Source organism: Leptonychotes weddellii, chromosome 2, assembly GCF_054177405.1.
Source record: "Leptonychotes weddellii isolate Sample4059 chromosome 2, ASM5417740v2, whole genome shotgun sequence".
In the NCBI taxonomy this organism is placed as follows: Eukaryota; Metazoa; Chordata; class Mammalia; order Carnivora; family Phocidae; genus Leptonychotes; species Leptonychotes weddellii.
The window spans coordinates 111,383,842-111,396,089 of record NC_138370.1 but is presented as its reverse complement, the minus strand read 5'-3'; positions in this window follow the sequence as shown (position 1 = coordinate 111,396,089).

Sequence of the window (12,248 nt, the reverse complement as noted above, 5' to 3'; positions counted from 1 at the left end):
ATATGTTCATTTAGTAATGGTGTTGATAAAAGAGAAAAGTTGATACTTGTTGAAAAGAAAATTTCTTTCAACCCACATCACCTTCAATCTCATATATCACCAGCTCTATAGGAAATCTAGATTTAATTACAAAATTTCTGAGTTTTCTTAGACAAATTTAGAAGTCTTTTTAGAATTTTCCAGTGTGCTAAGTGTGTATTTCATGACAGGAAGTCCTGTCTGAAGGAATTTTCACCACCCTATGGAAGAAAATACAATGTATACACTAAGGGCATATTTCAGTGACTATTTGTGATACATTATGTAATTGGAGTTATTCATCATAATTGTCAGGGAGCCCTCTTGCTCAACTATAGAACCCAACAGTTAATTTCTTACTACATTTTCTTGTGGCACTGACAGTGACTGGAACATTCTATCCGCCAGACCAGAAAAGCCCTAGTAGCAATGGAATACTTAGAACACCCCCTTTTCTGTCCATGATCATGTACTGAACATGCAGTGATCCCTTATCTATGACCATGTGCTCTCTGCCTGCTCTCTTGCACTACCCTCCCAACCTCTCCTTATAAAACTCTAGGTGTCCCTCTTCTTGGCTGATGGGTTGATTGTTAAGGCTTGAGCCTACCACCTGCCCTGGCTGCAGGCACCAAAAATAAATCTCCCCCTTTCTCTTTTCCAGACTCTCCTCTCTTGAGTTATGGGCTTCTCTTGTGATGAGTTTATTCAGCAACCATGTTTGCAAACCCAGCCAAGAGCTAAGCTTTTGATTTATCTACCCCCCTAGCTATTCCCTGGGATAGAGCAGTTGGCCAGGACAGTGCACCAGGGCTTGCCCATTTATTTCCTAAGTTAGGCGTTGTGATAGATCATTTGGTAACATAATTTATATTAATTTAAGTTCTAAGACTTTGCTCAGGTACTTGGTCAACATATATCTTTGTAGATTTATATTAATTCATGTCTAAGGAAAACATTGCTTTCCTTTAATGTGGTCTACAATCAAGAAAAATCTGGAAAAGCAAATTTACTATTTAAATATTTACAAATGTATTGAAACTATACACACAGATACAGACACACATCAAAGCGCATAGTCTCTGAACACACAACTGCATGATATAGGTACAAAACAGAATCTACTTTTATTGACTATTTGTACTTATTATAGAAATTAAGATTAGATGCAAATATATTAATTTTTGTATATAATAATTTACAGAAATCCTACTGTACACTAATACAATGTTTAAAATGGTTATTTGTATTTTAATATTAAATCATATTTATACAACTATTTGTTACCTAACTTTATTAGTATGAATTAATATTAAGGTATTTTCTTTTAAAGGTAAAAGTCACATTGACTCTCTAGAAACATTACTTTTTCAATATGCAGAAATCATAAAACTATATATTCTAGACTGAAACAATAATGACAAATTTTGCCATACCATAGTTATGACAGTGTTGTTGGTTTTTTTTTTTCTTCACTCCACCACCTGATGGCTATTCTATCTTGTCATACAGTTGAGCCTTTGTTTCATTAGGCTATCAGATTTAATTAATTTAATTATTTTTTCCTTTAGTTTTCTTATGTGATTTACTATTCTCTGACAACCCTCCCACTTACTTGATTTAGCAGCACAAAAGGATAATATCTGTAAAGATCATTAGCCCTCATAATAGAGCCCTCTTGCTCTATTAAAAAGTTTCTCAAACACTTGACTCATGCTTTGGGACTTGAGAATACCTAGTGTGTATATTGGGGTGGGGGGAGCCGGTGATGGGGGGAAGGAGTAATTTTTCCTCTATCTTTCTAATTTCTTGGCTGTAATTACCTCTGTAATAAAAGAGAGATTAACAAGTTAAATAATATGTATACCTCCTATATACACAGGAGATACCTAGGAATATTAAGTTGACTCCTGAAATGGCCCAAGTCATTATCTTAAATACCATCTCCAGGTAAAGACAAAAGAAAGATGGGGGTTGGAGAGGCCAGTTGTGGAAGATTACCAAGAAGAACACACTGAACAAGAGTGAGGTTGTTATGCAGATTTAAGTCTATGCCTTCTCTCTTGATTAGTTTCTAGAGATTTGATCATCCCCTTTTCCTAGTACAGAGAGATACCCTTTCAAATAGAGATTTCCTTTATTAAGTATAAATGACCTTTACAAAAGGTAACTTCTACTTGGTTTTGAGAGCTATCCTTGTGTCTGCAGCCTCTTAAGAATAACCAGTTCAAGTTATGCCAAAGAAGCATATTTGGGGGTGGCAAATTGTGCTTCCCTTCAATTTCACCTTGAAACTTCCCCAAGAAGTTTCACAATCCAGAACCTGAGTTGATAGATTATTCCATTATTCTATTGAACCCATGTCTGAGTCCTGAAAATAGGTCAGTTCAACTAAACTGCTATGTCTCATTTTAAGAGGTGGTCTTGTAGATGAGCTCCCAAAGTTAGTCCTATATTGTGCTAGCAATCAGGTATTTAATAAGAGCCATTTCTATGGAAAAAGATAAACAGAGTTTAACAATTAGCACAAACTATAACCCAGTTTGTGAGACCAGGGGGGCAGCCAATCAAGATTGCTATATGTCAGGTTCAAATCATCTTTCAAAGTTTGAGTATCTATGATGTTGTCAGGTGGTCAGGTGAGTTTTCTGAGTGGCTGACATATCCGCAGGGACAGAAGGTTGTCCATATGAGCTGTTGTGATTTCTCTTAAGTTTATATCAAGTTGTTCACATTCAGTTTGCAGAGCTTTGGGAAAAGGGCAGTTTTGATTCCCAGTCATTTCAAGTTAGAAGGGTGGGGAAAAACCAGAAATTAGTTTGGAGAGTTATAGTGAGATATTTGAGGAAAACTGTTAGAATTCAGGATCTGGTCCAATTTACAGGTAGAAAACAAAATTTCTAAGACTGTAAACTGGACTAGAATCTAATATCCACAAAGGTATACTACTGAAACATTATTTTCTCTATAATCACCCTCATTTTTACCAAAGATAATCACAGTAGGACTAATTTATTTGCAGAATAAGTTTAGTCTTATTAAACTTGATTATTTACATAAGTGCTGGAAGAATAGTGATTGAATATATAGGTTCTTTTTAGGTCTGCTTTTCTGGAACTTTTGTAGGGAATTTTAGATGGAACTTTTAAAAGCCTGGAGGCTAAGAAGTCAAGCCAAGGACTCGCCATCAGACTTTGCCTGTAGTACCTAGCGTTTTGGGTTAATTTCTCTCTTCTTGAGGTCCCAAAGATAACGTATGGTTTCTGCACCTTCCAGAAAGTGACTTTCTTTTACTCATCTGGTAAGGCTGCTGGGTCCCTGTAAGCAAAGTACCACGCTGCTTTTGCAAAGAGTTTTATTGGCTCCATAAAGTGAAACTTAGTTCCTTGAAGCTGTCTGGTCATGTTTAATTCTATGCATATTCTCAAATATGACATTCCATTCAAAGCTTTAGTAATATAACCAATGTGTCCAGTTGTGGAAGCACATTCTAAGAACAGATTCTGCTTAAACTTATGCGTATAAATATATTGCCATGAAAATAAGAATAATCACTAAGAGTTTCAAATTCTAGAGGGATCAGATAGGGAAAAAAAGTAATTGTTTCATCTCTGTTCACAAGGGCATACTTTACCAAATTGCTGTAATTCATACTTAGCTTAATGGAAAAGAGAAAAGTTTCCTTAAATCTAGAAAAAGCAAAGCATTAAAGAATCACAATGTTTCAAACAAAGTCATAAGTATTTTCAGTTTCATGAGTTTATTCAGCTCCATGTTATTCTTGTTCTACTTGGTTTTATATTGGTTCTGTTGGTTCTGGATTTTTACCCAGTTCCGTTTTGTCTTGAAATGATCAGAAACCTATATTCCAGAGTACCTGTTAGAATCCTTCTCTTTTTCTTTTCTTTTCCTTTTTTTAAAGATTTTATTTATTTATTAGAGCACCAGCAGGGGGAGGGGCAGAGGGAGAAGCAGACTCCCCTCTGACATGGGGCTCCATCCCAGGACTCCAGGATCATGACCTGAACCAAAGGCAGATGCTTAACCAACTGAGCCATCCAGGCGCCCCTGTCGTAGTCCTTTTCTTGAATAATCTGTGAGGATTAAGCACTTTTGCAAAAGCATAGAATAAAACAATAATTATCTGTAAATGACAGAACACTTAAAAATAGCTATGGTTAAAGTTCTGATGAGAGTACATTGCAATGTAGTTGACAAAGAAATTTGGCTATTTCGATGACATGCTTTTTAAGGTAGTAAGTATAATTACAAATGAAAACTTTATACCAGAACATACCAAATTTCCAGAAATTTCATACAACTTCTGGAACACTAGTATTAGCAACATATATCCATTCAGATGAAATCTAAGAAGGTTTAGCATCACTAATTTGGCAATGCTTCCCATGTAACTTAACATAGTAAATAAACCTAACTACCTTAAGATCTCTTTTTCCAAGGAGAGAGAATGATTCTTTTAACATGCTCCAAGGACCTTCTGAAACATCTCAAAGTTAGTTCTAGGTCAAAAGGACTCCATTTAGAGTTTGATTTGGGGAAGTTTGTCAAAAATATCAAAAAGTTTTAGCACATGACTAAATAGGATCACAGATCATTATGAAACAATACTTTATTTAACCAAAGTGACAAGCATTTTTTAAAGGCAAATACAGAAGGATACATAGTTATGAGCAAAGTTTTGCTCTTTTTAATACTAAGAAGATACAGTTTCCTTAAGCAATCAAAGATCTGATAAAGACAAATGAAGTAGAGGAAATTATTATGAACTCTTTGCTTTGTAGTCAGATTGATGTGGGAAACAAAGGCAAAAGAAAAATTAAATTTCCTTACTACTTACAACCCATTGACATGTCCTTGAAACAGGCAGAGTGACATTCCTCAGTCAGCTTGCCTGATAACTACAGTATAATCACAGGAAGGAAGAATCTTAGCCACCAGGCAATGTTCTTGTGAGTGGGGTTGTGAATGTCCACTGATTTTTCTGTTGTCTAAATTTGGTAGTTTCTAATGAAAGTGGAGGTTAAAAAACAAAAAAAAATTCATATTTTCATCTTGTTAAGGGAATCCATAATGCAAGCCATTATACTTCTTTTGTCTTCCTTTCAATTTGGTTTTTCATAGAAACCAATAAGACAATTCTGTAGAAAAAGAACTCTCTGATATTTTTTTCAAATATAGAAGTTTTTTGTGTTTTATTTTTTGTTTTTAGTTCAAAGTATCCATCATTTGACCATTAACAAGAAAGATCTTATATTAATCTCAATAGCAGCTCAAGCCAATAAAGGCTTTTTATGGTTTAACAATGATTTCAAGAGGCATCCCAAAGGGAGGTACAAAGATGCAGCCCTTAAGAGATCCAGAGAGTTTAATTTCAAAGTTAGCCTAGGAAAGCAAAGACTTGTGTTGTCATCACAGGTGATAAGAATGAGATGATGGGATGCCTCCAGTCATAGACTCTCTAAATCTGTGACACCAAGCAGATGCTAATGGAATGGGACTTTTCTAGCACAAACAAGATTATGAAGGTTGAGACTACAAAGGCCCCTTATGGAATAGGATCCTTTATAATAAACTCCCCCGAGAGCTGGCATAGTTGGACAAAGAGAATACTCCTTCTGGGATCCATTAGCCTATTGGGTTGTATGCCAGATGCATGTGGATACATTCATTGTCCAGCTGACAGAGACCAAACAATGTTCTCACTGGTCACAAAGCCAAACTCTTATGACCTAGAAGACGACAAAAGGAAAATCTCTTCTAGGGTATGTTTCTTTTTATGACAAATGACACAAAAGACAGACACCAAAAACAAGCAAGCAAAAACAAATAGCCATCTCTGGGAGAAAAGAGGATCAACAGAAAACAAGATTACTCATAACAAGAATCTTTACCAAAGTCACTATACCTAAGGAACTAGTTCACACAGATATCTTCTCCTGTTAATCTAAATTTGGAAAAGAAGGGATAAGAATTTTTAATCTTCTTCTCTTGACCAGGTACTACAGAAAGAGATACCTGGGAGAGCTGACTTGTAAGAATTCTTACCCTTTGCCATCTTCTGCCATTTTTCCAGGATCCCATCTGCAGGCTCCAGAGCAAGTATGGTGCCTCAACAGATCCCTACAGGGGTCACCAAACTGTAGCAGAGGAAAAATAATTTCTCCTCTAATTTCCCAGGTTCTTGGCTGAAACCGCCTCTATAATAAAAGACAGATTAACAGGAGGAAAACAAGTTTAATAACATACACCTCCTGTATACATGTGAGATACCCAGGAAAACTGAGTAATTTCCCAAAATGGCCAGGCCACCACCTTATATGCCATCTTCAGCTAAAGACAAAACAAGGATATTGGGACTCATTGGAGGTTATGAGAGATTACCAGGAAGAACACAGTAAACAAGGGTAAAGTTGTCACACAGGTTTAGTCTGTTCCTTCTCCACTGATGAGTTTCCAGAGATTTGGTCATCTTCCTCTTTCTAGTATGGAGAGGGTCACACCCTTACAAGTGGAGATTTTTCCTGATAAATGTAAATGTCTTTTACAAAAGGGTAACTTTTACTTGGTTTTCAGAATTTTTCCTGTGTTTGTAATTTCTTAAACATAACCAGCTCAAGATAATGCTTAAGCCAAAGAGGCATATTTTGGGGTGGCAAATTCTCCTTTTCTCTAGCTTTGATCTTCCAGTGAAAGAACCGGGTAATGATTTCAGGGAGAAAAGGCATTAAACTATTAGATTATTAGTGTTTCAAAATAAAGACATAAAAACTGTTTTTATAACTTATAGTATATAGAGAGCTAAAGAAAACAGTTCCATAAATGTTTGACTTTATACCAAAGAGGCAAAGGAATAGGAATTTTCAGGATATTGCATTACAGAAAGTTTCCTAAAAGAGAGCCACATGTAACATTAACCTCATGCTCTGTGAAGTAAGAGAACCAGGAAATTATACTCATGTGATGCTACATTGTTAAAATGGTAATTAGAATTTTAAATGTATAAAGCTGAATTACTGTGGAGACAATTTATACCGAAGAGTGTAATTTACAATTCAGAGTACTTAAAAGCCATAGTTTTTTACGTATCAGAATTACTTCAGATTTGTCATGTATTATGAATTTTGTGCTTATAAATTGATTATGGATTTGGATTTAATCCATCAAATTAAAGGAAAATTTACTTAAGGTACAGTCTAATATAGAATAATTTTCAGAAAGAAAAATACTCTAAACAGATTCAGTATTTTCTTGAATTGAGAACTATAACCTAAAAATTGATAAATTGTTCATTTTTTAAGCTTAAGAAAAGACTAATATAGAATTGGAAATAGTGTTTTTCAACTTTTTAGAGTAAAAAAACACTCAATATTGTTCCAAAGATGCTCCTTAAGAGTCTTTTTTAATTTATGGGGAAGTTGCTACAAACTCTGAGTTTGAAAGGATTAATTTTTCTTCTTTGAGGGAGCACCAGTAATGACTCATCATTTCGCTGTAAGAAATACGAATCTAAAAGGAACTTAATGTGAATCATAAAAATATACAAAAATTACTTGGTGTGAGTATATGTATTTTCTACTCTTTTAAAAGCTTTCCTCCATTTTGATTTTCTAGTATGTTAAAATAAATATATGAACATTGAACCACTATCTATAAATATACCACATGTACATAAGCATATATATTTTGGCATTTCAAATATAATGGACATTAGTCTACTCTAATTGTTACTGAAACCCAAGTTCAGCTGCCTGTCATAGCTGGAAAGGTCAAAACTCAAAAGAGTGTTGATTGGAAAGGAATATGCTTTATTCAGAAGGCTGACCAACTGGGGAGAAAGTGGTCTCTTGTCCAAAGGCCAACTTCAAATTTTCTGCCTGGCCTAGGGATTTTTTAAAGGGGTTTAGGGCCGTTAATCAGTAAAGGGGGTGCAGTGGTCAGTAATATTTCTTGATTATGTGCAGACACATGGTGCCGGCTACACACATTATCTCAGTCCTCAGGGGTTATACAAAGGGGTCTGGTTCCTTAGTGCCTGGGGCATGTGCAAGGAGGTCTGGTTTCTGTTTTGCGATGTGAAGCGCTCTCTTCTTTCTCCGGAAAAAATGCGTGATCTATAGAAATACGAAGAAAGGTTTGTTAATCAATCACACAGGCTAAGGATGTTTAAAGTTGAAAGACTACTAGGTTTGCAGGAGCCGTTCCTCATGGTCAGTTTTATCATTTTGTATCTATGGGATTAGGAGCAAAGGTCCTCCTGTAGCTGCTTCCTGCTGATTGAGAATGATTTAGGGATTTTTGGAGTGGAAAACTTTTACAGTGTGGAGGATCTTGTTTCTGTCATTTCCACTGTAGGGAATAATAAGGGCATCTCTAAGCCAGTATGAATAGTGCAAGATCCTCCTTGACAGATGCGAAAAGTCAAACAACCACCAAAGGGAAAGAAAACAAGAAATACAGTAATGTTTAATAGGATATATTTCCATTTGGAAGGAATTGAAGTTAGCCAACTGCTAAAAGGATCTAGAACTAGGGCATCTGTAGCAGTGACTTGGTTATTTAAATCTTTCATGGCTTCAGTTACATTTTTTGAGAAATATGAATATGTAACATTTTGTCTTAGTGAAAACACATGTCACTCTTTGGGCTGCTGTCAATATCTAGGGCTATTCCGTTTTGGCAGGCCACTTTTCAGATCTATGGATGGCTGCATGCCAGGTTTGGTTAAATGCTTGGCTAAGACCTCTACTCATAATTTTACATTGATAGCGGTGGCTACTGGGACAAATATGGCCAAGGGGGAAAAAAATATCAAGAAGCCCTCTTTACCCAGTATCTAGCTTTAACAATAATCTAATTATGAGGGATCACTGGCAAGTGGGACAAGACTTGTTTGGGGATATAGACATCTCCAAGGGCATCCTCTATCCAATCATAAGGAAACTGGGACCATCTGCTATTTCCACAAGTCCATAGCTAACCCCATGGAGAGAGTACGCTCCAGGTTGGTTCCATAAAGTCAGCCTTTGTTCCTTAAAGCTGTCTGGTCATATCTGAATCTGTTTGTCTCTCAAATAATGACATTCCGGTCAAAGCCTTGGTAATATAACCAATGTTTCCAATGGTGTCCTGTAACAAGGGGAACAGATTCTTATTGAACTTACTCAAATAATTATAATTGTCATGAAAGAAAGAGTACACATGGAGAGTTTCTGATTTCTGGAGGGTTCAGGTAGGAGAAAATAAAGTGTTTGAATTTCTTCACAAAGGAATATTTTATCGTATTCTGTAAGTCATAGATATCTTAAGAGAAAGTTTCCTTAATCTAGAAGAACAAAAAAAAACAAACATTCAAGAACCAAAAATGTTTCAAATAAGTCATAAAAACTGTAATCATCTTCCTCAATTCATTTAGTCCCAAATTAATTAATTTTGGTCTGTTTGAATGCAGCTTTTCCATTGGTTCTGGAAATTCTTACCCAGTTTAGTTTTATGATCTTGAAGATATCAGAAACGTGTATTTTTTTAAAAGTCCTTTCCTGTATGGTGGCTAACTTAACATAATAATTAAAAAAAAAGTCCTTTTCATGAGTCTCCTTGAAGACGAAACACATTCTTCAAGAGCATCAGAACAATAACTATAAATGACAAAAGATTAAAAATGGACATGTTTAAAGAGTTCATTTAATGCAGTTATTAAAATCCAGTTATTCCTGTGACATGCAACATTTCCATAATTAGAATGTCAAGTGATGACCTTATATGAGGACATATTAAAACTTTAAGAATTTCATGTATTTTCTGGAACAATTATGGCATTTACCCATACAGTATAACCTAAGACTTACCATCATTTGTTTGACAGTGCTTCCCAAGTAACTTAACATACCAAATTAACAAGCCCAATTTGTCAGAAGAATTTAATTATTTAGAATTCAAATCTTGGGAAGTTTGTTAAAAACCTCAGAAAGTTATAAAGTACATGCCTAAATAGGATTACACATCATTATAAAATTCAGTATTATCTGTTTAACCAAGGTGGTGATAAGAGATTCTGCAAAAGGTTATATGGTTGCTAACAAAAGTTAGCTTCTTTAATATTGAGAAGCTTCAGTTCTCTTAAGTAATCAAAGACACGATGAAGACAAAACTTAGAAATTTTGGTTTTCTGGGCAGATAAAAGAAAACAAACTTTGTTTATAATTTCTTATCAAGAGCAGACCAGCAGTCCAAGAAAAGTTTATCTTTTTAACAGAAAGAAAAGCAGAATTTCAGTCTTATACTAGTATATTTTTAAAACTCATTAATTCCAATCTTAGTCCTGACCACACTTAAATTTTTTTTCCAAAGATTTCCCTTCAGAAACTTTCTACAGCTTTTGTTTTACATTCAGGTTGTGTCTTAAGCCCACTCTCTCTAAATATCCAGTCTCATTTTAGGACAAAATTACTTTCTTTTTTTCCCCTGAACAAAGATGTATTCCCATTCCTTATATCTTTCTGATCAAAAACACATCTTACTTTTCTTGCCTACTGTGTTGCTTACCTTATCATTTCTAGCCATCTCAGTTACATTTATCAGAATTTTAGCTCTTAGAAACTTTAGTCTCCTGTGAAAACTAAGTAGTAACCAATTGTGAACTGTTACAGCACAGTTCTTTAGACTGGAAATTTATGAATACATTTTCAGACTTTCAGATTTTTAGAAACATGGTTGTTATCTTTTTTTTCCCAGAGTACAACCTGCAATAATAAAGTATAAAGCATGTTTAGCAATAGACCCAAGTATCCTCAGTTCTCTGCAATAAGAAGCCACAAACAAACCTACATTCAGTAATCAATGCTTTAGTATTCTTATTTGGAAAAGACTTAGTTATCTACTGAATTTAACCCAATTTATCATTTAACTTAGGAAGACTTGGATGTTTCAGGTTACAAAGATTTTGAAAACTGTAAGCCTTATTCAACCTACTTGTTCTTAACAATTACCATGAAAACACTATGAGGCAGGGAAAATTAACCATCATTTTAGGTCATCTCTTTGCCAACAAACTAACAGAGACAACAAGAGTTTAGTAAATACACGTAGAACAAAGCTGATTATCTGTATCATATTCAATGTTGATAACTCCAGTAACATGTCTGTTTTAACTAAACCAATAATTAGCCTTGAATCAGCCTTAATATTGAATATGTTGTACCTGTGTCCACTAAAAAGTCAATCAGTTTGTTCCCCATTGGGAATTTTTACCTGCGGGAAAATCTGAAGTGGCTGGTTTAAGTCCAGGGGAGCCCCTGGATCCATTCGTGTTGATTTGGGAGGTGCCTCAGTTTGAACCTCATAAGAAGGTGGCTTGGCAGGAGTCAATGGCACCTGAGGCGCTGAGGAGGGTGTAGGAGCCAGCCATGTGGGTCACTCCCATGGTGGTCCAGCAATCAGGAGGTGGAGGCAGAGGCCAGGAGTGCTGCCAGAAAGGCTGGAGGTAGATTCAGAATTTGGACTAATCTTTCCTTAATGTTTCTTGCCACTCCCTCCTGCAAAACAGGTTTCTTTAGCTCTCTGCTCCATTTATTTAAAATATGTCTTGGGGCGCCTGGTGGCTCAGTCGTTAAGCGTCTGCCTTCGGCTCAGATCATGATCTCAGGGTCCTGGGATCGAGCCCCACATCGGGCTCCCTGCTTGGCAGGAAGCCTGCTTCTCCCTCTCCTACTCCCCCTGCTTGTGTTCCCTCTCTCGCTCGCTCTCTCTCTCTGTCAAATAAATAAATTTAAAAATCTTTAAAAAAAATAAATAAAATGTCTTCATGGACTTTCTTTGGGAATAGGAGTATCTCCCATCTTCCTAGGCAAAAGTTCAGAAAGAACATAGGAGAAACAAAACTATTACTAAATGAAGCCCAGAGAACCTCTGTTAGAATTTGTTCTTCCCCAAAAGTTGGGGTCTTCACTGACAGAACCAAATGTCTTCCTAGACAAGCTAAGAGAGCAAAACCCCCCGTTTGGAGACAAACTGAAGGAAAAAATCCAAGAGAGCCATTCAGAGGTCATCATTCCTCTGAGCTTTAACATACATGGCAAGGTGGTGTTACAATAAAAATCATCTTTTAATCATGGATTTCTGGCTGTATTCCTTCCACTAATTGAGAATCCGGCCCAGTGGCCTGTTTGGTGGGACAGAGATGGAACCTCCCATTATACACAAATTTAGCACAA